We start from the raw sequence: 24,863 nt of genomic DNA on the forward strand, positions 1-24,863 counted from the left end.
AGTTAACCAACTGTCACAACACCAAACCAACTGTCAGTTAACCAACTGTCACATCACAACACCAACTGTCAGTTAACCAACTGTCACATCACCAAACCAACTGTCAGTTAACCAACTGTCACAACACCAAACCAACTGTCAGTTAACCAACTGTCACAACACCAAACCAACTGTCAGTTAACCAACTGTCACAACACCAAACCAACTGTCAGTTAACCAACTGTCACATCACAACACCAACTGTCAGTTAACCAACTGTCACATCACCAAACCAACTGTCAGTTAACCAACTGTCACAACACCAAACCAACTGTCAGTTAACCAACTGTCACAACACCAAACCAACTGTCAGTTAACCAACTATCACAACACCAAACCAACTGTCAGTTAACCGTCACAACACCAAACCAACTGTCACATCACCAAACCAACTGTCAGTTAACCAACTGTCACAACTCCAAACCAACTGTCAGTTAACCAACTGTCACAACACCAAACCAACTGTCAGTTAACCAACTGTCACAACACCAAACCAACTGTCAGTTAACCAACTATCACAACACCAAACCAACTGTCACATCACCAAACCAACTGTCAGTTAACCAACTGTCACAACACCAAACCAACTGTCAGTTAACCAACTATCACAACACCAAACCAACTGTCAGTTAACCAACTGTCACAACACCAAACCAACTGTCAGTTAACCAACTGTCACAACACCAAACCAACTGTCAGTTAACCAACTGTCACAACACCAAACCAACTGTCAGTTAACCAACTGTCACAACACCAAACCAACTGTCACATCACCAAACCAACTGTCAGTTAACCAACTGTCACAACACCAAACCAACTGTCAGTTAACCAACTATCACAACACCAAACCAACTGTCACATCACCAAACCAACTGTCAGTTAACCAACTATCACAACACCAAACCAACTATCACAACACCAAACCAACTATCACAACACCAAACCAACTGTCACAACACCAAACCAACTGTCAGTTAACCAACTATCAGAACACCAAACCAACTATCACAACACCAAACCAACTGTCAGTTAACCAACTGTCACAACACCAAACCAACTGTCAGTTAACCAACTATCACAACACCAAACCAACTGTCACATCACCAAACCAACTGTAAGTTAACCAACTGTCACAACACCAAACCAACTGTCAGTTAACCAACTGTCACAACACCAAGCCAACTGTCAGTTAACCAACTGTCACAACACCAAACCAACTGTCAGTTAACCAACTGTCACAACACCAAACCAACTGTCAGTTAACCAACTGTCACAACACCAAGCCAACTGTCAGTTAACCAACTGTCACAACACCAAACCAACTGTCAGTTAACCAACTATCACAACACCAAACCAACTATCACAACACCAAACCAACTGTCAGTTAACCAACTATCACAACACCAAACCAACTATCACAACACCAAACCAACTGTCAGTTAACCAACTGTCACAACACCAAACCAACTGTCAGTTAACCAACTATCACAACACCAAACCAACTGTCACATCACCAAACCAACTGTCAGTTAACCAACTGTCACAACACCAAACCAACTGTCAGTTAACCAACTGTCACAACACCAAACCAACTGTCAGTTAACCAACTGTCACAACACCAAGCCAACTGTCAGTTAACCAACTGTCACAACACCAAACCAACTGTCAACAAACTTCTGTATTCTGATGATTGACCCAGTTGATTGACACATGGAGCACTATATGTGAAGTTCATATATCCATCATTTATTAACCGACTGCACACTGAGAGGAGCTAGAGACTACAGTTAGGCCAACTGTGAAAATTGTCAACAACAGCTGCAGTAGAGAGAATGTTTCTCATTCTGGCTCTAAATGTTGACAGTTGCCTGCCTCAGGCCTGAAAATGCCAACAACTTATACAGCCATGTGGGTCAAAATTGGTCAAAATGGTAGCGGTGATGGGGGTTCTTCTGTGCTGTGGGATAAGGGGTCTGGTGAGGACACAGAGTGTGTGTGTGTGTGTGCGTGTGTGTGTGTACGTGTGTGTGTGCGTGTGTGTGTTTAGCGACTGCCTACATTCCCAGCGTGTTTCTACAGTCAAGATTGATGACCATTCCATCAGCTCTCCCTGTTATGCCTGGCTCTGTCTCGGATACACAATCCAATCCAATGACCTGTTATTGTGTGTGAACTAGAGTTGGATGGCTCTGTTTGCATGTGCCTAAGTGTGTCCGTGCATGCGTGCGCTTGTGTCTGTGTATTGCACTTTGTTATCCCCATGGCAGCTTCGCTTCCTGGGTTCCAAACAGGATCAAAACAATTCCATCACAACAAAACAACAACAGCCTACATCATAAACAAATCAATACATCATACAAGACATCATTATATTGTTACTCTATTATTGCAAAACTGTTATGCCACGTTACTTCTTCATTATCAGAAGACCTCCAAAGTCGATCTAAATGAATATCTTACAATGATATAATCTAACTGTCAGCCTTCCTTCTTGCACCCATCCTTACCACTGATATGAATATTGTTATGATTAGCCTTCTGTGATTGTGAGATTCCTGGACTCATAGACATATCCATCGATGTGTAGTAAAGAAAAATCATATCTCTGGTTAAACCCCAGTGTTTGTTCTGGAACGGGTTGCCTATGCTGACAAAATCCCCCCACAGAGAATGGTGTTCTTCTCCTCTGGCCCTCAGCATGCTGGTTAAACACTGAACTGGATGTTCTGTACAGTTGACTTCTGTCATTTAGCAGACGCTCTTATCCAGAGCGACTTACAGTAGTGAATGCATACATTTCATGCATTTTTTTTTTTATGATGTTAGCAAAGAAATGTAGCTTTTAGCATAGCAATTGTGGGATGTCTCTTTGAACCCTGTAACGTTTGAAAGCATGGGGACCAACCACCCAGCTGGTCTGTTGAGGTCTCCTTTCATCCAGAGGGAATAAACTCAACACATCCTCATCCCACTGCAGCTGACACACCTGGGATCTAACATGCATCATACAGACACACACACATACACACGCTCCAATGAGGGTGCCTGCACACGTGCTAGCACATATGCACCTGTGCACGCAAACATAAGCATGCACACAGCCTCAGCAATGGGAATGATAAAATAGCCAGGTTGGTGTCATAGACTAGACGTTACATAGTAAACAAATTATAAAATATCCAGCCTGGTCTCATAGACTAGACATTACATAGTAAGCGAATGATAATATAGCAACAGCCAAACCTTCAGACTACATCCAACTACTCCACACATTCCATACACATGCAAACACACAAAGTTGAAGATGCAGCATGTCTCACCACAGACACTCCCCACTTCCCAGTTGACTTCAACTTCTGAAACTCCAGAGACTAGTTACTGGGAGGTGTGGAGAAGAGAAAAGTGGAGAGGGAACCTCTGTGTACCAATCAGGACTGGACTGGACCCTGGAGACTAGTTACTGGGAGGTGTGGAGAAGAGAAAAGTGGAGAGGGAACCTCTGTGTACCAACCAGGACTGGACTGGATCCTGGAGACTAGTTACTGGGACGTGTGGAGGACCTGACAGGTCAATATATACACACACACGATTAATAATAGACCTGTATGTTCAAAGAGCATAGGTCTTCTGAGAGTTGTTGGGCGATAGGGAGATATACAGTAAAGGGAGAGAGGGAGAGAGGGGGAGAGGGAGGGAGTGAGAGAGGGAGAGAGGGAGAGAGGGTGAGAGGGAGAGGGAGAGAGGGAGAGAGAGAGAGTGAGGGAGAGGAAGTGAGGGAAAAGAGCATAGAAAAAAGGAGGAAAGAGATAGAGTTAGAAAGAGAGAGACAAAGAGAGAGATAGAGGGAGAGAAGGTCCCAGTCCAGTCCAGCTCTATATCCCTGCAGGCCTGCACAGTTTCCCGGGCAGGGAGCGAGGGAGGCAGGCAGGGAGCGAGGGAGGGAGGCAGGAGAGAGAAGTGGAGTGGTGGGAGAATGGGTTGCAGCGGTGGGGGCCGGCAAGGTCTCCGCCACGACAGAAACAAAGCAATTACGAAACCCTCTCTCCATCCCTTGATCCCCTCCATCCCATCTAGAATATAAATACACGTCCAGTCCCCCTGGAGCCCTCGCCAGAGAGGGGAAAGTTTAACACGAAAGGAGAGGAGAGAAAGAAAGACGAGGAGAAGGGAAGAGAGGAAACCCCTTGTCTCTGGTGTCAGAGTGAGTGTTCGGTGGTGAAGAGAGGAAACCCCTTGTCTCTGGTGTCAGAGTGAGTGTTCGGTGGTGAAGAGAGGGAACCCCTTGTCTCTGGTGTCAGAGTGAGTGTTCGGTGGTGAAGAGAGGAAACCCCTTGTCTCTGGTGTCAGAGTGAGTGTTCGGTGGTCGAAGAGAGGAAACCCCTTGTCTCTGGTGTCAGAGTGAGTGTTCGGTGGTCAGAAGAGAGGGAACCCCTTGTCTCTGGTGTCAGAGTGAGTGTTCGGTGGTGAAGAGAGGAAACCCCTTGTCTCTGGTGTCAGAGTGAGTGTTCGGTGGTCGAAGAGAGGGAACCCCTTGTCTCTGGTGTCAGAGTGAGTGTTCGGTGGTGAAGAGAGGAAACCCCTTGTCTCTGGTGTCGAGGAGTGTTCGGTGGTGAAGAGAGGAAACCCCTTGTCTCTGGTGTCAGAGTGAGTGTTCGGTGGTGAAGAGAGGAAACCCCTTGTCTCTGGTGTCAGAGTGAGTGTTCGGTGGTGAAGAGAGGGAACCCCTTGTCTCTGGTGTCAGAGTGAGTGTTCGGTGGTGAAGAGAGGAAACCCCTTGTCTCTGGTGTCAGAGTGAGTGTTCGGTGGTGAAGAGAGGAAACCCCTTGTCTCTGGTGTCAGAGTGAGTGTTCGGTGGTGAAGAGAGGGAACCCCTTGTCTCTGGTGTCAGAGTGAGTGTTCGGTGGTGAAGAGAGGAAACCCCTTGTCTCTGGTGTCAGAGTGAGTGTTCGGTGGTGAAGAGAGGGAACCCCTTGTCTCTGGTGTCAGAGTGAGTGTTCGGTGGTGAAGAGAGGGAACCCCTTGTCTCTGGTGTCAGAGTGAGTGTTCGGTGGTGAAGAGAGGAAACCCCTTGTCTCTGGTGTCAGAGTGAGTGTTCGGTGGTCAGAAGAGAGGGAACACATACCTCCACCATGGGGTGAGTACTGACAGAGGGGATGCCATGTCGTCCCAGCTGGGATTTAGATACAGACCGCAACCACCATTTGTCTGTGAGAGAGTTTATCGTCGTTCCTATCGTTGTGGCTGGGAGAGTGTGTGTGTGTGTGTGTGTGTGTGTGTGTGTGTGTGTGCACGCGTGCGTGCGTGTCACCTAGATTACATTACTTTAAGTGTGTGGCATGGAATCCGACCTGGGACTATAATTGACGGTGCATAATGGAACAATCTCCCAACGTAATTCTTTCTGAGTGAAACTTTTACACTGAAGAAAAACCAAGCAGACAAAAAAGAACTTAAGTGGTCCAGTGTCTCAGAGCGGGTGGTTTTACCTCCCTACGGTTTACATCCACTCACAGCCCAAGACCTTTCAACACTCAGGCTTGTTTTTCCCCGAGTTAACTCCAGACTCTATTTATTGTCCTTTAGCGAGAGTTAGCGACAGTGGTGGCGGGCGTTGATGTAACCCTGCTGGATAAGTCTAGTCTCTATTCCCTCCCTCTTTGACAGCTCTTAGCTCACGGGACCATTCGCAATAAGCGCGGGCCCGCTTTTACACATCGCCCGGTGCGCGCCCATGGCGACTAATGTAAATAAACACAGTAAAACTCGGCAGTGGCTCCCAGGAACGGGGCTTTTTGTGGAGTGAAGCCTGTCTTAGCTGGGGTCGTGGGAGTCTGTCGGACCCTGGGAGGGAGATTCCTCAAAAAAAAAGGAAAACATCTGTATTAAGCCAAAAGAGACAAACCCTGGTCAGCTCTGACCTCTAACCTTTAAGAGTGGACTATCCTGATTGGCCCAAACCCTGTGAGGACTGGAGTCTGTATGGAGGAGTCTTGGAGCTTCCTTGCTGGTCAGTTTCCTTCTTAAACTCTGGAGACAGTATGTGTGTCATCTCTCTCGCTCTCTCTCTCTCTCTCTCTCTCTCTCTCTCTCTCTCTCTCTCTCTTTCTGTCTGCCGACTGTCTCTTTTCTATTTGTCACTAATTTTATAAGGTTATATAATAGACTATGTGGCTTCTCCCTGTTCCTAACTCACCACCGAGCTTCATCAGAGGACATCAACATTGGTCCTCTGCACATGTTAATACTAGTTCTGCCTGAGACTGGACTCATGAAAGAATTCTTGGTGTTTTTCTCTTTATCGGCTGAGTATCCCTTCAGTCCTGGAGGCTTATCTGTGACGTCGGCAAGGCAAATATCAGAGGCTTCCATCACAGTAGAATACCTGATGTTAGGGACTACTTTGTTGTTTGTTCTGACTATATACAGTATGGCCTCTTCAACACTTTTTGGTCGGTTCTGGTCTGTTACTCATTCTGCATTAAACCCAACAGTCTGCTTTTGTTATCTTGGTCTCTGAGGAATTTATTTTGATTTGTGGGTCCTTTGCTGGTTGTTTTAGTGCAGATGTCTGTCCGTATTTTGATTGGTGTGGAGAACTCTTTGATTATATGAAAGGGCTGAGTGTGTTAATGACACAGTGTGTTGATATAACTTCTGATGTATTTATGGGGTGTGTGTTTACTGGAGCAGTGTCTTAGCCAATGGGGTGCTTTTGACCAGAGGAATGCACAGATCAGAGCAACGTGAAGAAGTTCAGTGCTGTGAGGGTTGGTGCAAAGCTCTGGTCCTCAAGTAAGGTCGTTGGTCAATGTTGAGTGGTTCAGGTCAATTATTCAACCTTCTGCAATTGGCCAGATTGAGGAGATAATGGTCAACATTTAACACAGAAAATAGCGTAACATCAGAGTGCAGTCTGTCATGCACTCTGCCCTCTAGTGGTAACAAACCAGAATTAATAGTGTCTGACAAAAGTATTATAAAAAAAATCTAATTGTTCTAACAGAGTTAACCAGTGGTGTAAAGTACTTAAGTAAAAATACTTTAAAGTACTACTTAAGTAATTTTTTGGGGGTTATGTGTATTTTACTTTACTATTTATATTTTTGACAACTTTTACTTTACTACATTCCAAAAGAAGTAAGGAACTTTTCACTCCATACATTTTCCCTGACACATTTTGAATGTCATTTTCTATTAAGGTATCTTTACTTTTACTCAAGTATGACAGATGGGTACTTTTTCCACCCCTGGAGTTTACCATTAGAATGTTGGTTCTAAACGCTCATTATTCTGTCACCAAGGACAACACTGTTGATAGCTACTCTTCCCATTCCAAATATTCACTTCAGCTCGTTCAGTTCCTTTTCGCCCGCTAGCACCACTTGTCACGAACACAGGCCTGTTTCCAGAATGGCCACTGCAAGCTAGAACCACATGTACAGCTCCAACCCACCTTTCAAATCCCTGATTAGATACACATATACTTGTGCGCCGCTGCCCTTTATAAAAGCGTTCTCTGGTGAGAGAAGAGAGCTAAAGGGGTCTAACCATTTGATTAATGGCTGAGTCACAGGCTTCATTTGGGTTAGGCCTGCGAGCCACGATTGAAAGTTATGACTTTATAATGGGAATATGTAAGCAACAGGCCATGTGCTTCTCATCACAGAGGAAAGACACTCTTCCAGAGAGGGGGATGAGGAGGGGGATGAGGAGGGGGGATAAGGAGGGGGATGAGGAGGGGGATGAGGAGGGGGATGAGGAGGGGGATGGGGAGGGGAATGAGGAGGGGGATAAGGAGGGGGATAAGGAGGGGGATGAGGAGGAGGGGGATGAGGAGGGGGGATGAGGAGGGGGATAAGGAGGAGGATGAGGAGGGGGATGAGGAGGGGGATGAGGAGGGGGATAAGGAGGGGGATGAGGAGGAGGGGATGAGGAGGGGGGTGAGGAGGAGGATGAGGAGGGGGATGAGGAGGGAGATGAGGAGGAGGGGGATGAGGAGGGGGATAAGGAGGGGGATGGGGATGAGGAGGGGGATGAGGAGGAGGGGGATGAGGAGGGGGATGAGGAGGAGGGGGATGAGGAGGAGGGGGATGAGGAGGGGGATGAGGAGGAGGATGAGGAGGGGGATGAGGAGGGGGATGAGGAGGAGGGGGATGAGGAGGGGGATGAAGAGGGGGATGGGGAGGGGGATGAGGAGGGGGGTGAGGAGGAGGATGAGGAGGGGGATGAGGAGGGGGGATGAGGAGGGGGATGAGGAGGAGGGGGATGAGGAGGAGGATGAAGAGGGGGGATGAGGAGGGGGAAGAGGAGGGGGGATGAGGAGGGGGGATGAGGAGGAGGATGAGGAAGGGGATGAGGAGGGGGGATGAGGAAGGGGGATGAGGAGGAGGGGGATGAGGAGGAGGATGAGGAGGAGGATGAGGAGGGGGATGAGGAGGGGGGATGAGGAGGTGGATGAGAAGGCAAAGTTAGAAGTTACATTTCTGATCTACAGTATGTCCCTCAAGAGACAGTTTCATGTCGCACACGCACACGCACACGCACACGCACACGCACACGCACACGCACAGCGCACACGCACACGCACACACACACACACACCACACACACACACACACACACACACACACACACACACACACACACACACACACACACACACACACACACACACACACACACACACACACCCTCTCCCTATAGTAATGGATTGAGACCTCAGTGATGTGGTGACAAACATTTTTGAGGTTTCATGAGTCACTTATTCCCTCGGAAGTATCAGTGCAGTGACAGAGCCAAGTTATATTGTCTCAGGAGGTAGCAGTGTTAAACAGAGCCAAGTTATATTGTCTCAGGAGGTTGCAGTGTTAAACAGAGCCAAGTTATATTGTCTCAGGAGGTAGCAGTGTTAAACAGAGCCAAGTTATATTGTCTCAGGAGGTAGCAGTGTTAAACAGAGCCAAGTTATATTGTCTCAGGAGGTAGCAGTGTTAAACAGAGCCAAGTTATATTGTCTCAGGAGGTAGCAGTGTTAAACAGAGCCAAGTTATATTGTCTCAGGAGGTTGCAGTGTTAAACAGAGCCAAGTTATATTGTCTCAGGAGGTAGCAGTGTTAAACAGAGCCAAGTTATATTGTCTCAGGAGGTAGCAGTGTTAAACAGAGCCAAGTTATATTGTCTCAGGAGGTAGCAGTGTTAAACAGAGCCATGTTATATTGTCTCAGGAGGTAGCAGTGTTAAACAGAGCCAAGTTATATTGTCTCAGGAGGTAGCAGTGTTAAACAGAGGCAAGTTATATTGTCTCAGGAGGTAGCAGTGTTAAACAGAGCCAAGTTATATTGTCTCAGGAGGTAGCAGTGTTAGACAGAGCCAAGTTATATTGTCTCAAGAGGTAGCAGTGTTAAACAGAGCCAAGTTATATTGTCTCAGGAGGTAGCAGTGTTAAACAGAGCCAAGTTATATTGTCTTAGGAGGTAGCAGTGTTAAACAGAGCCATGTTATATTGTCTCAGGAGGTAGCAGTGTTAGACAGAGCCAAGTTATATTGTCTCAGGAGGTAGCAGTGTTAGACAGAGCCAAGTTATATTGTCTCAGGAGGTAGCAGTGCAGTGACAGAGCCAAGTTATATTGTCTCAGGAGGTAGCAGTGTTAAACAGAGCCAAGTTATATTGTCTCAGGAGGTAGCAGTGTTAAACAGAGCCAAGTTATATTGTCTCAGGAGGTAGCAGTGCAGTGACAGAGCCAAGTTATATTGTCTCAGGAGGTAGCAGTGTTAGACAGAGCCAAGTTATATTGTCTCAAGAGGTAGCAGTGTTAAACAGAGCCAAGTTATATTGTCTTAGGAGGTAGCAGTGTTAGACAGAGCCAAGTTATATTGTCTTAGGAGGTAGCAGTGTTAAACAGAGCCAAGTTATATTGTCTCAGGAGGTTGCAGTGTTAGACAGAGCCAAGTTATATTGTCTCAGGAGGTAGCAGTGTTAAACAGAGCCAAGTTATATTGTCTCAGGAGGTAGCAGTGTTAGACAGAGCCAAGTTATATTGTCTCAGGAGGTAGCAGTGTTAAACAGAGCCAAGTTATATTGTCTCAGGAGGTAGCAGTGTTAAACAGAGCCAAGTTTTATTGTCTCAGGAGGTAGCAGTGTTAAACAGAGCCAAGTTATATTGTCTCAGGAGGTAGCAGTGTTAGACAGAGCCAAGTTATATTGTCTTAGGAGGTAGCAGTGTTAGACAGAGCCAAGTTATATTGTCTCAGGAGGTAGCAGTGTTAAACAGAGCCAAGTTATATTGTCTCAGGAGGTAGCAGTGTTAAACAGAGCCAAGTTATATTGTCTCAGGAGGTAGCAGTGTTAAACAGAGCCAAGTTATATTGTCTCAGGAGGTAGCAGTGTTAAACAGAGCCAAGCTATATTGTCTCAGGAGGTAGCAGTGTTAAACAGAGCCAAGTTATATTGTCTCAGGAGGTAGCAGTGTTAAACAGAGCCAAGCTATATTGTCTCAGGAGGTTGCAGTGTTAAACAGAGCCAAGTTATATTGTCTCAGGAGGTAGCAGTGCAGTGGGAACCAAGTTCTTTTCCCTCAGTGGGAGCAGGGGAGTGACAGAGACAAGTTATATTCTCTCAGGGTGAGAAGTGCAGTGACAGAGCCAGTTTCTATTCCCTCAGGGGGGGCAGTGCAGTGACAGGGCAAGTTATTCCAAGTGCCGTTTTCTCTCTAAACATAACCTAGAAACGAGATGAGTGTGGTGCCGTGGCCAAATAAGAGAAGAGGATGTAGTGAACAGATGTGGAAAATGCCATTCCTGCTTAGTTTAGGAGGTTGTATACTGTATCTACGGTAGGATTTAATAAGGATTTAACGTGGTAAAGTACTGTGTTATGTCAATGCAGGGCTTCAACTTCTTAGGTTGACACCCTCACACCGAAGGTCTGAGGAGGTTTGACAGAGGCCCAGAAAAGATGAAAAATATGACTCCAACCTTTCAGGTTATAAAAAACGACTTCCAATTTGACTCATGGGTAACAGGATCGAGTGCTGCTACAGTATGGCTCGAACAATTACACTGACCAGACCATGTACTGTACGGGGCCTAGTCTGAGCTATGATAGCATGACAGTGTCACTGACGCTTGCCTTGTTGGACTAAAACTAAATCTAGGATGCGTTTCCGCTCCCAAGGTTGAGTGTCTCACTTTCGCACGGCTCTGCGTTTATGCGGGGATTGAAATTGAATTCTCTGAGTGGGTGAGAGTAAACAAAAAGACTAGGAGGAAGATGTCATATTTGATACCTAAATATGGACATGATCTCCAGCACTGTCTCCTGAGTCACAGGCTTCATTTCATCTCCTGTCCTGTACTGGGAAGTGTGATGGAGGCTGCTGGGAAGATGGGTCATCTGTCAACCTCAATTGAAGCGAAGTAAAATACTACTCATGGAAACAGAGTTATTATTTGATTTCAACCTTAGAGGTCACATTTCTATTGCTGCTAATAGCATATTGGTCACTGTATTTTCTTGACATTGAGTGGACAAATCCCTAAAGACCCAAACAATGTTAACTAAACTATGTTTACATGCCTCTCGTTAGATCCAACCAAACATTAACCCTGGGTTCATTTCCCCTGTGGCAGTATCATTATTATCTATTAGAGGGGATTGAGCTGAACCGATCTGTGGACAGGAGGACAGCTGGGGTGGCTTAGCCCCCTCCTCCCTCCCTCTCTCTCTCTCTCTCTTTCTCTCTCTTTCTTTCTCTCTCTCTTTTTCTCTCTCTCTCTCTCTCTCTCTCTCTCTCTCTCTCTCTCTCTCTCTCTCTCGCTCTCTCTCTCACTCTCTCTCACTCAATTCAATTCCATTCAATTTGCTTTATTGGCATGACATAACAATGTACATATTGTCAAAGCTTACTCCACACCGGCGGTCAAATTCTATGTGACCGTTTAGTCACGGTAATTAGGCTTCTCCAAGCTCTGATGCTAACGATGGTCATTAGTAGTCTACCAAACTTGCTAACTGCCTGGTACTCAACACTCTATTGTCCCTGTAATCACTCTGACATCAATGCAAATGTCATCGAAAATCTAATCAAACACTTCATGAGAGACCATGAGCTCATGTTGCGCAACATTTCTATTGGCTATGCAATTGTTCTAGAAAACAGAATTATGGCCTCTACTAAAAAGAGGAGTATCAGCTTACTATAGGCTGGGCCTACAATATTTATTTCTCACCTTTCCTAATATTATGCACATTGCTTATATTTACAACAGGAGTATAGCCTAGCTGGCTGGCATGAAAATGAACCACAGGAAAAGCGTCCTCCATTCGCTATTTAAGTGCATAGATGACATGTATTTTTCCCTGATGCCCCTGTATGGTCCATTCTAAATCAAAACAAATGTCACACATATATTATTTAGTATATATAAAGACAAGATTAAATCAAGAATATTCTGATGGGTGACAATATTAGCCTATCACTTGTGAATTATATATTATCACAATGGTGAATGATGCCGAGCATAAGAAACAATGTCTTTTTTGTGTGACGTTTTCAAATCATAGTCGCACACCTCATGTAGCCTATGTGTGCACTTATAATGTGAATAAATAGCCTAATAGTTGATCAACATTTTAAGCTTAACGTTCTGATCTGTTGCATCAGCCTCATTGCCTAGTGGTTGTATTAATTTGGGATCTATCACATCCCACAACTGTCCCAGACTATGTTTGTAATATTTATTTCTCAACCAGAATAGAATAGGTCGACCTTTGTACTATGTGGGATAGTAGATTGACATAGGCTAGTGCTTTTCCTGTTCGTTAGGCCTACTCATCTTGTTGGCTGACGAAAAGTAAATGTGGACAGTTCTTCCAATATCTTCAATATGCATCTCAGAATTGAATAAGGATGCCCATAGTTGCGTCCCCAATGTGTCTGTCTTCACTTGTAGCCTGTGAGAAAGACTCAATCACGTGATGGAGAGATGTGTGAGTGAGATGAGAGGTGCTTCGGAGCAGGCAGCACTCAGGGAGTAGGGCTGCAAAAGGCATGGATTTTAATTTAGAGACTGATGAAGTGTGTACAGCCTGTGCAAAAAAAACAAAGCAGAGCATGCTTCTCTCTCTCACTCTCTCACTCTCTCTGTCTCTCTGGCTCTCTGTCTCTCACTTGCTCACTCTGTCTCTCTCTCTCTCTCTCTCTCTCTCTCTCTCTCTCTCTCTCTCTCTCTCTCTCTCTCCCCCCTGCAATCTCCCTCTCTGCCGTTCTGTCTGTGTTTGTGCCTGCTGGACTACTGTACCAACCAGGCACACCGGGCATCTGGCTGCTCATCTATACCCAGACAGACCTCCCTGGGCGCTGATGGATGCCCAGTACCTTGCTCATCTCGAACACCCAGCCTGACACCTAATGCCACACATCCATCAACCACCACTGTCAGCCCCCAGAGCACCAGAGCTCCTTTTGTTGGAACGAATGGAGGGGAGACATGAGGTGTGGAGGAATGAGGGTGGTGGGTTGTTCTGCCTCACACATTGTGCTGAGTGATGTACAGGAAGTTAAAGAGGTGCAGTTTAACCACATAATAATACTGAGTTGTTTGATAGAATGCACGTACACCACTTGGTTAGAATATAAATATTTATCTTTCTTTCTGTCATAAAATGTGGCTGTTTCTCTCCCTACAGCAAAATAAGAAACTGTTTTCCCATTCAGCAAATCCATTTTTCTTATTGTTGTGTGTGCAGGAAACTCTCCCTAGTGACTCAGTAAAAACACGCCAGCATTAGGTCACTGATTACTGCTCGACTGCTCTGTCAAAGCTGCCTCATCAGAACTACTGGCTTTACCAACTGAAGTTCAGAACCACCTGCAGGGAGATATCAGGCTATCAGTCTGTTTCAACACTCATTACCAGATACCACTGTAGTCTGGCAGCACCTAGGTAGAGGGGACTGGAGGATTGGAACTTACACTGGATTATTATAACTACATACAGTACCAGTCAAAAGTTTGGACAAACACACTCATTCAAGGGTTTTTCTTTATTTTTTATATTTTCTACATTGCAGAATAATAGTGAAGATGTCAAAACTATGAAATATCACATATGGAATCATGTAGTAACCAAACAAGTGTGCGAAAAAATATATTTTATATTTGAGATTCTTCAAAGTAGCTACCCTTTGCCTTGATGACAGCTTTGCACACTCTTTGCATTCTCTCAACCAGCTTCACCTGGAATGCTTTTCCAACAGTCTTGGAGGAGTTCCCATATTCTGAGCACTTGTTGGCGGCTTTTCCTTCACTCTGCAGTCCAACTCATCCCAAACCATCTCAATTGGGTTGAGGTCAGGTGATTGTGGAGGCCAGGTCATCTGATGCAGCACTCCATCCCTCTCCTTCTTGATCAAATAGCCCTTACACAGCCTGGAGGTGTGTTGGGTCGTTGTCCTGTTGAAAACAAATGATAGTCCCACTAAGCACAAACCAGATGGGATTGCGTATCACTGCAGAATGCTGAGGTAGCCATGCTGGTTAAGTGTGCATTGCATTCTAAATGTATAAATCTTGTATGTATGTATAAATCTTGTGAATAAACCTTGTGTATTCTACTATTCTAACTCTCTTTACTCTAGAGATGGGCCTGACTTGAGTTCCTTAAAAAATATCTATGCTTTTTAAAATAACTTTTTGGGAGGAATTTGGCAGTTGTCCATCCCTGTACTATTCTAACTCTCAACAGTAGAGTTAGAATAGCATTAGTTTCTTGTTTGGGGGAAAATGAATCTGCGGGTCTACAATCCCTGGTGTAGAGAGTGTGCGAAGCTGCCTGCATACCCTGACTATCTCATAACCCTGCCTCCCTCCCCATCTTACACCCAGACCTCAGGGGAGCGTGTTGATACCCTGCAGGGGTCACTTGGACAACCTTTTCTTTTTTACCCCTTTTCATGGTATCCAATTGGTAGTTACAGTCTTGTCTCATTGCTGCAACTCCCCTACGGACTTGGGAGAGGCGAAGGTCGAGAGCCGTGCATCCTCCGAAACACAACCCAACCAAGCCGCACTGCTTCTTGACACAATGCCCACTTAACCGAGAAGCCAGCCGCACCAATGTGTCGGAGGAAACACAGTACACCAGGCGAACGTGTCAGGAAGCCCACTGCGCCCAGCCCGCCACAGGAGTCGCTAGTGCGTGATGGGACAAGGACATCCCTGCCGGCCAAACCCTCCCCTAACCCGGACGACGCCCCATGTGCGCCAACCCATGGGTCTCCCGGTCACGGCCGGCTGAGACAGAGCCTGGACTCGAACCCAGAATCTCTAGTGACACAGCTAGTACTGCCTTAGACCACTGAGACAGAGCCTGAACTCGAACCCAGAATCTCTAGTGGCACAGCTAGTACTGCCTTAGACCACTGAGACAGAGCCTGGACTCTAACCCAGAATCTCTAGTGACACAGCTAGTACTGCCTTAGACCACTGAGACAGAGCCTGAACTCGAACCCAGAATCTCTAGTGACACAGCTAGTACTGCCTTAGACCACCGAGACAGAGCCTGAACTCGAACCCAGAATCTCTAGTGACACAGCTAGTACTGCCTTAGACCACTGAGACAGAGCCTGGACTCGAACCCAGAATCTCTAGTGACACAGCTAGTACTGCCTTAGACCACCGAGACAGAGCCTGGACTCGAACCCAGAATCTCTAGTGACACAGCTAGTACTGCTGTAGACCACTGAGACAGAGCCTGGACTCGAACCCAGAATCTCTAGTGACACAGCTAGTACTGCCTTAGACCACCGAGACAGAGCCTGAACTCGAACCCAGAATCTCTAGTGACACAGCTAGTACTGCCTTAGACCACCGAGACAGAGCCTGGACTCGAACCCAGAATCTCTAGTGACACAGCTAGTACTGCCTTAGACCACTGAGACACTTGGGAGGCCCAAACGTGGACAAATGTAACAGACACACTGACCACTAAAATATGTCTAACGACATACAGTGGGGAGAACAAGTATTTGATACACTGCCGATTTTGCAGGTTTTCCTACTTACAAAGCATGTAGAGGTCTGTAATTTTTATCATAGGTACACTTCAACTGTGAGAGACGGAAACTAAAACAAAAATCCAGAAAATCACATTGTATGATTTTTAAGTAATTAATTTGCATTTTCAGGTGAAAGTCAGGTGAAAAAATACGAAATGCCCTTACGTTGATGAGTTAATGTCTTCACATGGATTTTTTGGGTTGAAATGACGTGGAAACTGTGTCGTTTTAGCCCAGTGGCTATAGTATTTTAATGTGATATGATAGGCCTATTATGAATGGAGTTATTTTAGCCCAGTGGCTATAGTATTTTAATGTGATATGATAGGCCTATTATGAATGGAGTTATTTTAGCCCAGTGGCTATAGTATTTTAATGTGATATGATAGGCCTATTATGAATGGAGTTATTTTAGCCCAGTGGCTATAGTATTTTAATGTGATATGATAGGCCTATTATGAATGGAGTTATTTTAGCCCAGTGGCTATAGTATTTTAATGTGATATGATAGGCCTATTATGAATGGAGTTATTTATTTTGTATTTTTTGTTGTTTTAATTTTACGCCCTTTTTCTTTCCCAATTATGATGTTGTCTCATCGCTGCAACCGTATGCCCTCCCTGTCACGTTTGTGTGTAGAGAAGGACCAAAGCGCAGCGTGAGTATCGTTCCACATCTTTATTAATATGTGAAACTATGCAAGACATACAATAAACTATAAACAAAACAACAAACCGTGACGGCAGAGGTGCAACAGGCACTGACTCAAAATAAGACCCCACAAACAACAGGTGGGAAAAGGCTGCCTAAATATGATCCCCAATCAGAGACAACGAGATACAGCAGCCTCTGATTGGGAACCATATCAGGCCAACATAGAAATAAGTAACATAGATTTCCCACCCTTGTCACACCCTGACCTAACCAAATAGAGAATAAAAGGGATCTCTAAGGTCTCGAAGGACACTCCCAGTCCCACCCATGGCTGTGCGCCTGCCCAGTCATGTGAAATCCATAGATTAGGGTCTAATGAATTTATTTCAATTGACTGATTTCCTTATATTAACTGTAACTCAGTTAAATTGTTGAAAACGTTGCATGTTGCGTTTATATTTTTGTTCAGTATATCAATTATGTCTATCAGCAATGACACTATCCCTCACTCTGTGTGTGTACCATGGGACTTTGGTGTACAATAATTTCCCGAGGTTTGTAAACACCTTTCAAGATGGTGATGCGCATGGGACATAATCTTTGCACACACAGCACCGTGACATGGATGGTATACACAGAACTGCTGCCTCAGATTGCTTGAGAGAGTGAGACCTGGGTTGTATTCATTAGTGCACACTGTCACAAAATGTTTCGAAACGGAAAACGTAACAAGCTTTTCTAATTGGACAAGTTCAGATAGTCCCTCCTTGTTTCAATCCGCTTTCTTCGGTTTGGTGCCAAATGAACACAACCCAGCTTCTCTGAATTCTAACTCATTGTTTATTAACACAACAACAACATGTGACTGGAACAAAGCCTTGAGATAAATAGACCTCTGAGAGATCAGGAAAGGATTATGCCTAATGAACCTGTTGATCTAGCCTTGGGTAAATCTCAAATGACACCCCTTTCCCTACAATATAGTGCACTACTTTTGTCCAGAGCCTCATAGAAAGACAAACAGTATGGCTTTATTACATTAGCCCAAAGAGCTGTTTGTCTTTGTTTAGTATGTGACTCTGGCCAAAAGTATTGCACTATAAAGGGAATAGGGCATGATTTGAGGCTGGATTGATTTGCAGATAAGAGAATCTGGGTGTAAGGTAACTACCATATAGTCTCAACGACGTCTGTGGACATAGGCTGCCTTTCTGGTGAGCAATGCATTGTCGTAATCTATCGTAATCGCTCCTCTTTCACCCCAGCTGCCAAACGAATCCTGATTCAGATGACCATCCTGACCAGCTGATTAAATGTGTGTGAGTGATTATGAGATGATGTAATCAATCAACCAACACATTCACTAATCAAGAACAGAGATGACTTTCCATGACTTTCACACTAAGACTAAAATCAAATAAAATTAAACTTTATTAGTCACATGCGCCGAATACAACAGGTGTAGATCTTACCGTGAAATGCTTACTTACAAGCCCTTAATCAACAACACAGTTCAATAAAGAGTTAAGAGAATATTTACCAAATTATTTTATTTCATATTTAACTAGGCAAGTCAGTTAAAAACAAATTCTTATTTTCAACGACGGCCTAGGAACAGTGGGTTAACTGCCTTGTTCATGGGCAGAACAATAGATTTTTACCTTGTCAGCTCGGGGATTCGATATAGCAACCTTTCAGTTACTGGCCCAACGCTCTAACCACTAGGCTACCTGCTGCCCCAAATGAAATTTAAAACATTATACAAAGTAACACAATAAAACAACAATAACGAGGTTATATACAGGAGGTACCGGTACCAAGTAAATGTGCGAGGGTACACGTTAGTTAAGGTAATTTGTTCATTTAGGTAGGGGTAAAGTGACTATGCATAGATAATAAACAGCGAGTAGCAGCAGTGTAAAAACAAATGGGGGGACGGGTGTCAATGTAAATTGTCCGGGTGGCCATTTTATTAATCGTTCAGCAGTCTAGTGCCCCCAAGAGCCATAGGTACCGCCTAACACTCTGGAAACTATCCTCCATTTCGGCATTCACTCCATGACAATGACATTCTAATTTGCAGTCTGTCTTGGAACATGTTGGAGCCAAGATGGCACACCGTTAAAATTTGAAAGCTCAAACAGGATTTTCCTGGCCTGTACATCTATGGCTGTCTGTGAACTCCAACAGCAGTATATGATGCAGTATTACAGTATGATGCAGTATATGATGCAGTATGATGCAGTATATGATGTAGTATTACAGTATGATGCAGCATATGATGCAGTATTACAGTATGATGCAGTATATGATGCAGTATTACTCTATGATGCAGTATATGATGCAGTATTACTCTATGATGCAGTATATGATTCAGTATTACAGTATGATGCAGTATATGATGCAGTATGATGCAGTATATGATGCAGTATTACAGTATGATGTAGTATTTGATGTCACATTACAATATGATGCTGTATATGATGCAGTATTACAGTATGATGCAGTATTACAATATGATGCAGTATTACAGTTTGATGCAGTATATGATGCAGTATTACAGTATGATGCAGTATATGATGCAGTATTACAGTATGATGTAGTATTTGATGTCACATTACAATATGATGTGGTATATGATTCAGTATTACAGTATGATGCAGTATATGATGCAGTATTACAATATGATGCAGAATATGATGCAGTATTACAGTATGATGCAGTATAGGATGCAGTATTACAGTATGATGCAGTATATAATGCAGTATTACAGTATGATAGATTATACTTTGCAGTATTACAATATGATGCAGAATATGGTGCAGTGTTACAGTATGATGCAGTATATGATGCAGTGTTACAGTATAATGCTGTAGATATGTGGAATTATTACCATACTAACAGATGCAGATCATTTCCAGATGTGTAAGTCCGTTATGAGTTCAGGTCTATCTTTATTTAGTTATAATGATGGAAACTGTCATAAATCAGTGTGGTAATTGGAATGTCTGACAGGCATCTTTCATTTTGAGATGGATGCATAGTCTATTTCAAAGCCAAATTCCTCTGGGATACAGATAATAGGGAAAAGGCCATTGTTAGAGCACATACTGTGTTTTTGGTGGAAAGGAATGCATAGAAAGACACACATTTGATGTAATGAAAATAGAATGTGCTGTATAGGCATAATAGAATTCCCTGAGGCAAGGCTGTCACTATTGTAACATGCACATCGTTGCCATGTTCTCAAGATACTGTCACGTTGTATAATGAAAGGAGACAAGCGCAGGAATACGTAACAGAGGGTTTCATTTTCTCCACTCAAACAAAAGAGCGAGGTGTAAACCTTCAAATAATACACGGGATGAGACCCGTAAAGCAAGTGCACAATAACACGTAGCATGGAAGCCGATACAACAGCACAGGTACTCACAGGACCAACGGACATGGTAACAATAACCGACAAGGACAATGGGGAACAGAGGGCACATGTATAAATGACTAATCAGGGGGAATGGGAACCAGGTGTGCGTTATGAGACAAGACAGTCCAGGGCTGGTGGTAATGATCCAGTTCAGTGACACCTAGAAGGCCGGTGACGTAGACCTCTGGGGCTGGTGAACGGTATGAGCAGCAGTACCGGGGGGATCCGTGACTAATATTAACGTTCTAGACAAGTTTCCATGGGAACATGGTAAAAACATGAATGTGTCCAGTCACTAAAATCTTTTCGCTGAAGAGTAACATGATATCCTTCCAACCTGATATAATTAAATATGTTTTTTAAACCCCATATTTGTAGCCAGACTAAAAAAGTTTCTCTCACCAAACTCATTAGGGGTATTCAAGGTAACATCAATTCCGTTTTGTCTGGATTTCTTTTTTAAATCACTTTTCCACTTTTTTAGTCTGGGAACAGGGAACATTGGCAATATACTGCTATTCAATACCTAGTTGTCAGATTGTGATCTTGTTCCCATTTTTTTCCCAAGTTTCTTTTTCAGTTTCTTGTTGGAAAAGTCTTCCCAGTGGGCACAGACGTCAATTCAACGTCTATTCCACATTGGTTCAACGTCATTTCATTGAAACGACGTGGAGACAACTTTTATTCAACCAGTGTGTGTCTAGTGGGTTGATGCTGCTGTAGATTACGCTTATAGTGAGGATAATGCTCATCTTTATAGCAATAAGTCAATTCACCCAGCAATGGTTTCACTTTAGTAATGTATTCCGTTTCTCCCGTACGCATGAGTCATTCTGAAGCGCCGTGACACACTGCAATGGGAGAAGAGTTACATGTTATTACAGCTGAAGGTGTAGGCCTACTGACAAATCCGGAACATTGCACAGAGCTATTCTGCTTGGAACCTGCATATTCTGCAAAATGCTCATCATTAAGCTAAAAGGTGTGTGTGCATGCGTGTGCGTGTGTGCGTGCGTGTGTGTGTGAGACACTGAAAGGCCATGCAAATGTATTCAAATTATTCTTGCAGAGTGGCTCCCGCTTATAATTTATCCTCTAAGGAGGTGTTGCAGCATTTACAAAATCAGTCAAGAAAAACGTGTTTTTTCCCTGGTCTGTTTTCCTAAGCAGGACACACACACAGGCACACACACACACTTGCATGCACTCACAACCACCCACCCACTCATCCACCCACATGTAAACACACGTACATACACATGCACGCAGGGAAGCAGGCAGACACTCTTCAAATAGGTCAGAAGATAGCTGTTAGAATGACCGTGCAATAACTCTTTTTCAGTTCCAAACCTTTGGAAAAATAGGGTCAACTTCTCTCCCTGGTTCTTGGTGGAAAGAGAAATCAATTGTAGCACCTTAATGTCATGGCTCAGAAGGAGAGAAAAAGACAGAGGCGAACCATGATTGATATTGCTCTGCAAATGGAAATGTGCTCTTTCAGAGTGAGTGTGCTTCCAGCGCTCAGGAAATTACTTTTTTTGTTGTTGTTTGGAACTACTTAGTGACCCCCCCAGTCTTCCACTGTAAACACACAGTTCCATGGAACAGAGGACAGTTTTACAACAGCGGGTACCGGGTTCTGGAAGAACATTGAAACAGACCAGGCCCCTCGGCTGCTTCACACAGGCAGACAGAGGCAGTAGGTCATTTTTGTTCTGTTAGACCAAGCCTTCCCCCAGGACTGCAAACCAATTTTTTTCTCTTCCAATTTCATTTACCCCCAGTGACCATGTACTGACGTTCTACAGAGATGGTTCTGTGTTTTGTCAAATATGGAGAGGCGGCATAGACTAGCCATTACATCACAGACCCCTTCTAAATAAAGGTTAAGTAAAATAAAATAAATACTTTGCCTGTCTGCCCATAGCCCAGAACATAAACTGACCTGCTTAGAGAGAGGTACTCTAATCTAAGCAGGTCCATTGGGTGTTTCTAAGGAGATACTTCTCACATTATTCAGCACGTGTAAGTAATGCATGTCAGAGGGGTAGACCTGGTATGTACCTAGCTAACAACCCAACAAGCCAACAACTCAAACCTAGGCCACCAGCACCAATGACGAACGCCATATACACTGTCCCAATAAGGGATTTCTCTAGGGCATTGCTTATCGGGCCAGTATATTTAGGCCCTGTCCAGAATAAACTATTAACCCTCCTCCCTAGGCATTTGTGTAGATCTGAAATAGCTGGATAGGTAGGTGTAAGCAATAAGGTGAATGCACTTTGAAGGAAATCTCAGCTCTGTTAAAAGTACACTCAAGAACTTGATTGATTACAGTAATTCAGGAGTGTCATTAAAACAGGTTAACATGGCAATGAATATTTGGAGAACATGGCAACCATGTTCTGTGTATGACTGATGGGACGTTGATAGAATATTCTCCTAACCCTCAGAAAACTGGACACAGGAATGTTCTTGCAATGTCCCATAAAACGTGTCTGGAACATTAATGTTGTAACCACATTCTAGATAAGATCTTCTTGACATTAAAGGAATGTTCTCCTAACTTTAACACCGAAACATGCGAAAAAGTTTATCCGAAGGTTTTCGCTAAAATAGATATAATATTCCACTAACTAAAGGAAAATTGGACACTCAAACATCATGGGAACATTACTGGTAACATTACAAAGACGTTCTCTCTACCTAGATTTGTTAGCTGGGTAGCAGTGATATTTGAAGGGCCTTGCTATATGAAACAAGAAATTGCACAGAACAAAACATCACACTGAATTTACATACATGTAAACATAAGAAGCATAACAATAACTGTATGAGTTCTTTATTAAACACATATTATAAACTGGGTGGTTCTAGTCCTGAATGCTGATTGGCTGAAAGCCATGGTACATCAGACCATTTATTTTTACTGTTGTAATTACGTTGGTAACCAGTTTATAATAGCAATAAGGCACCTCAGGGGTTTGTGGTATATGGCCAATATACCACGGCTAAGGGCTGTATCCAGGCAATCCGTGTTGCGTCGTACATACGAACAAATCAAATCAAACTTTGTCACATGCGCCGAACACAAGTGTAGACCTTACCGTGAAATGCTTACTTACAAGCCCTTAACCAAAAGTGCAGTTCAAGAAGAGTTAAGAAAATATTTAGCTAATAAACTAAAGTAAAAAATGATAAATAATAAAAGTAACACAATGACATAACAATAAGGCTGCATACAGGGGGTACCGGTACCTAGTCAGTGTCCAGGGGTACAGGTTAGGTCATTTGTACATGTAGGTACGGGTGAAGTGACTATGCATAGATAATAAACAGCGAGTAGCAGCAGTGTACAAAAGATATGGAGAGGGAGAGTTGTCAATGTAATAGTCCGGTGGCCATTTGATTAATTGTTCAGCAGTATTATGGCTTGGGGGTAACTGTTAAGGAGACTTTTGGTCCTAGACTTGGCGTTCCGGTACCGCTTTCCATGTGGTAGCAGAGAAAACAGTCTATGACTTGGGTGACTGGAGTCTCTGACAATTTTTGGGCTTTCCTCAGACACCGCCTATTATATAGGTCCTGGATTGCAGGAAGCTTGGCCCCAGTGATGTACTGGGCCATACGCACTATCCTCTGTAGTGACTTACGGTCAGATGTTGAGCAGTTGCCATACCAGGCGGTGATGTAACCGGTCAGGATGCTCTCGATGGTGCAGCTGTAAAACTTTTTGAGGATCTGGGGACCCATGCCAAATCTTTTCAGTCTCCTGAGGGGGAAAAGGTTTTGTCGTACCCTCTTCACAACTGTCTTGGTGCGTTTAGACAATGATAGTTCGTTGGTGATGTGGACACCAAGGAACTTGAAACTCTCATCCCGCTCCACTACAGCCCCGTTGGTGTTAATGGGGGCCTGTTCGGCCCGCCATTTCCTGTAGTCCACGATCAGCTCCTTTGTCTTGCCTCACATTGAGGGAGAGGTTGTTGTCCTGGCACCACACTGCCAGTTCTCTGACCTCCTTCCTATAGGCTGTCTCTTCATTGTCGGTGATCAGTCCTACCACTGTTGCGTCGTCAACAAACTTAATGATGGTGTTGGAGTTGTGTTTGGCCATGCAGTCGTGGGTAAACAGGGAGTACAGGAGGGGACTAAGTACACACCCCTGAGGGGCCCCAGTGTTGAGGATCAGCGTGGCAGACGTGTTGCTACCTACCCTTACCACCTGGGGGCGGCCCCTCAGGAAGTCCAGGATCCAGTTGCAGAGGGAGGTGTTTAGTCCCAGGGTCCTTAGCTTAGTGATGAGCTTCGTGGGCACTATGGCGTTGAACGCTGAGCTGTAGTCAATGAACAGCATTCTCACATAGGTGTTCCTTTTGTCCAGGTGGGAAAGGGCAGTCTGGAGTAGGATTGAGATTCCGTCATCTGTGGATCTGTTGGGTGGTATGGTAATTGGAGTGGGTCTAGGGTATCCGGGAGGATGCTGTTGATGTGAACCATGACCAGCATTTCAAAGGTCTTCATGGCTACTGACATGAGTGCTACGGGGCGGTAATAATTTAGGCAGGTTCCCTTCGATTCCTTGGGCACAGGGACTATAGTGGTCTGCTTGAAATATGTAGGTTTTACAGACTCAGTCAGGGAGAGGTTGAAAATGTCAGTGAAGACACTTGCCAGTTGGTCCGC

At 44.3% G+C, this 24,863-nt stretch overlaps 1 protein-coding gene across 1 annotated transcript in view; it reads left to right on the forward strand.

Moving 5' to 3' along the window:
* Positions 1–5,815: 5,815 nt before the first annotated feature.
* The window catches only part of LOC106608572 (cGMP-specific 3',5'-cyclic phosphodiesterase), a 128,680-nt gene continuing 109,632 nt past the window's right edge, over positions 5,816–24,863 (forward strand). Inside the window, exon 1 of the mRNA XM_045721510.2 lies at positions 5,816–6,046. The gene's annotated coding sequence lies outside the window, so the exon portion shown is untranslated. The remainder of the gene's footprint in view (positions 6,047–24,863) is intronic.

The sequence above is a fragment of the Salmo salar genome, chromosome 07 (genome assembly GCF_965601325.2).
Source record: "Salmo salar chromosome 07, fSalSal1, whole genome shotgun sequence".
Classification (NCBI taxonomy): Eukaryota; Metazoa; Chordata; class Actinopteri; order Salmoniformes; family Salmonidae; genus Salmo; species Salmo salar.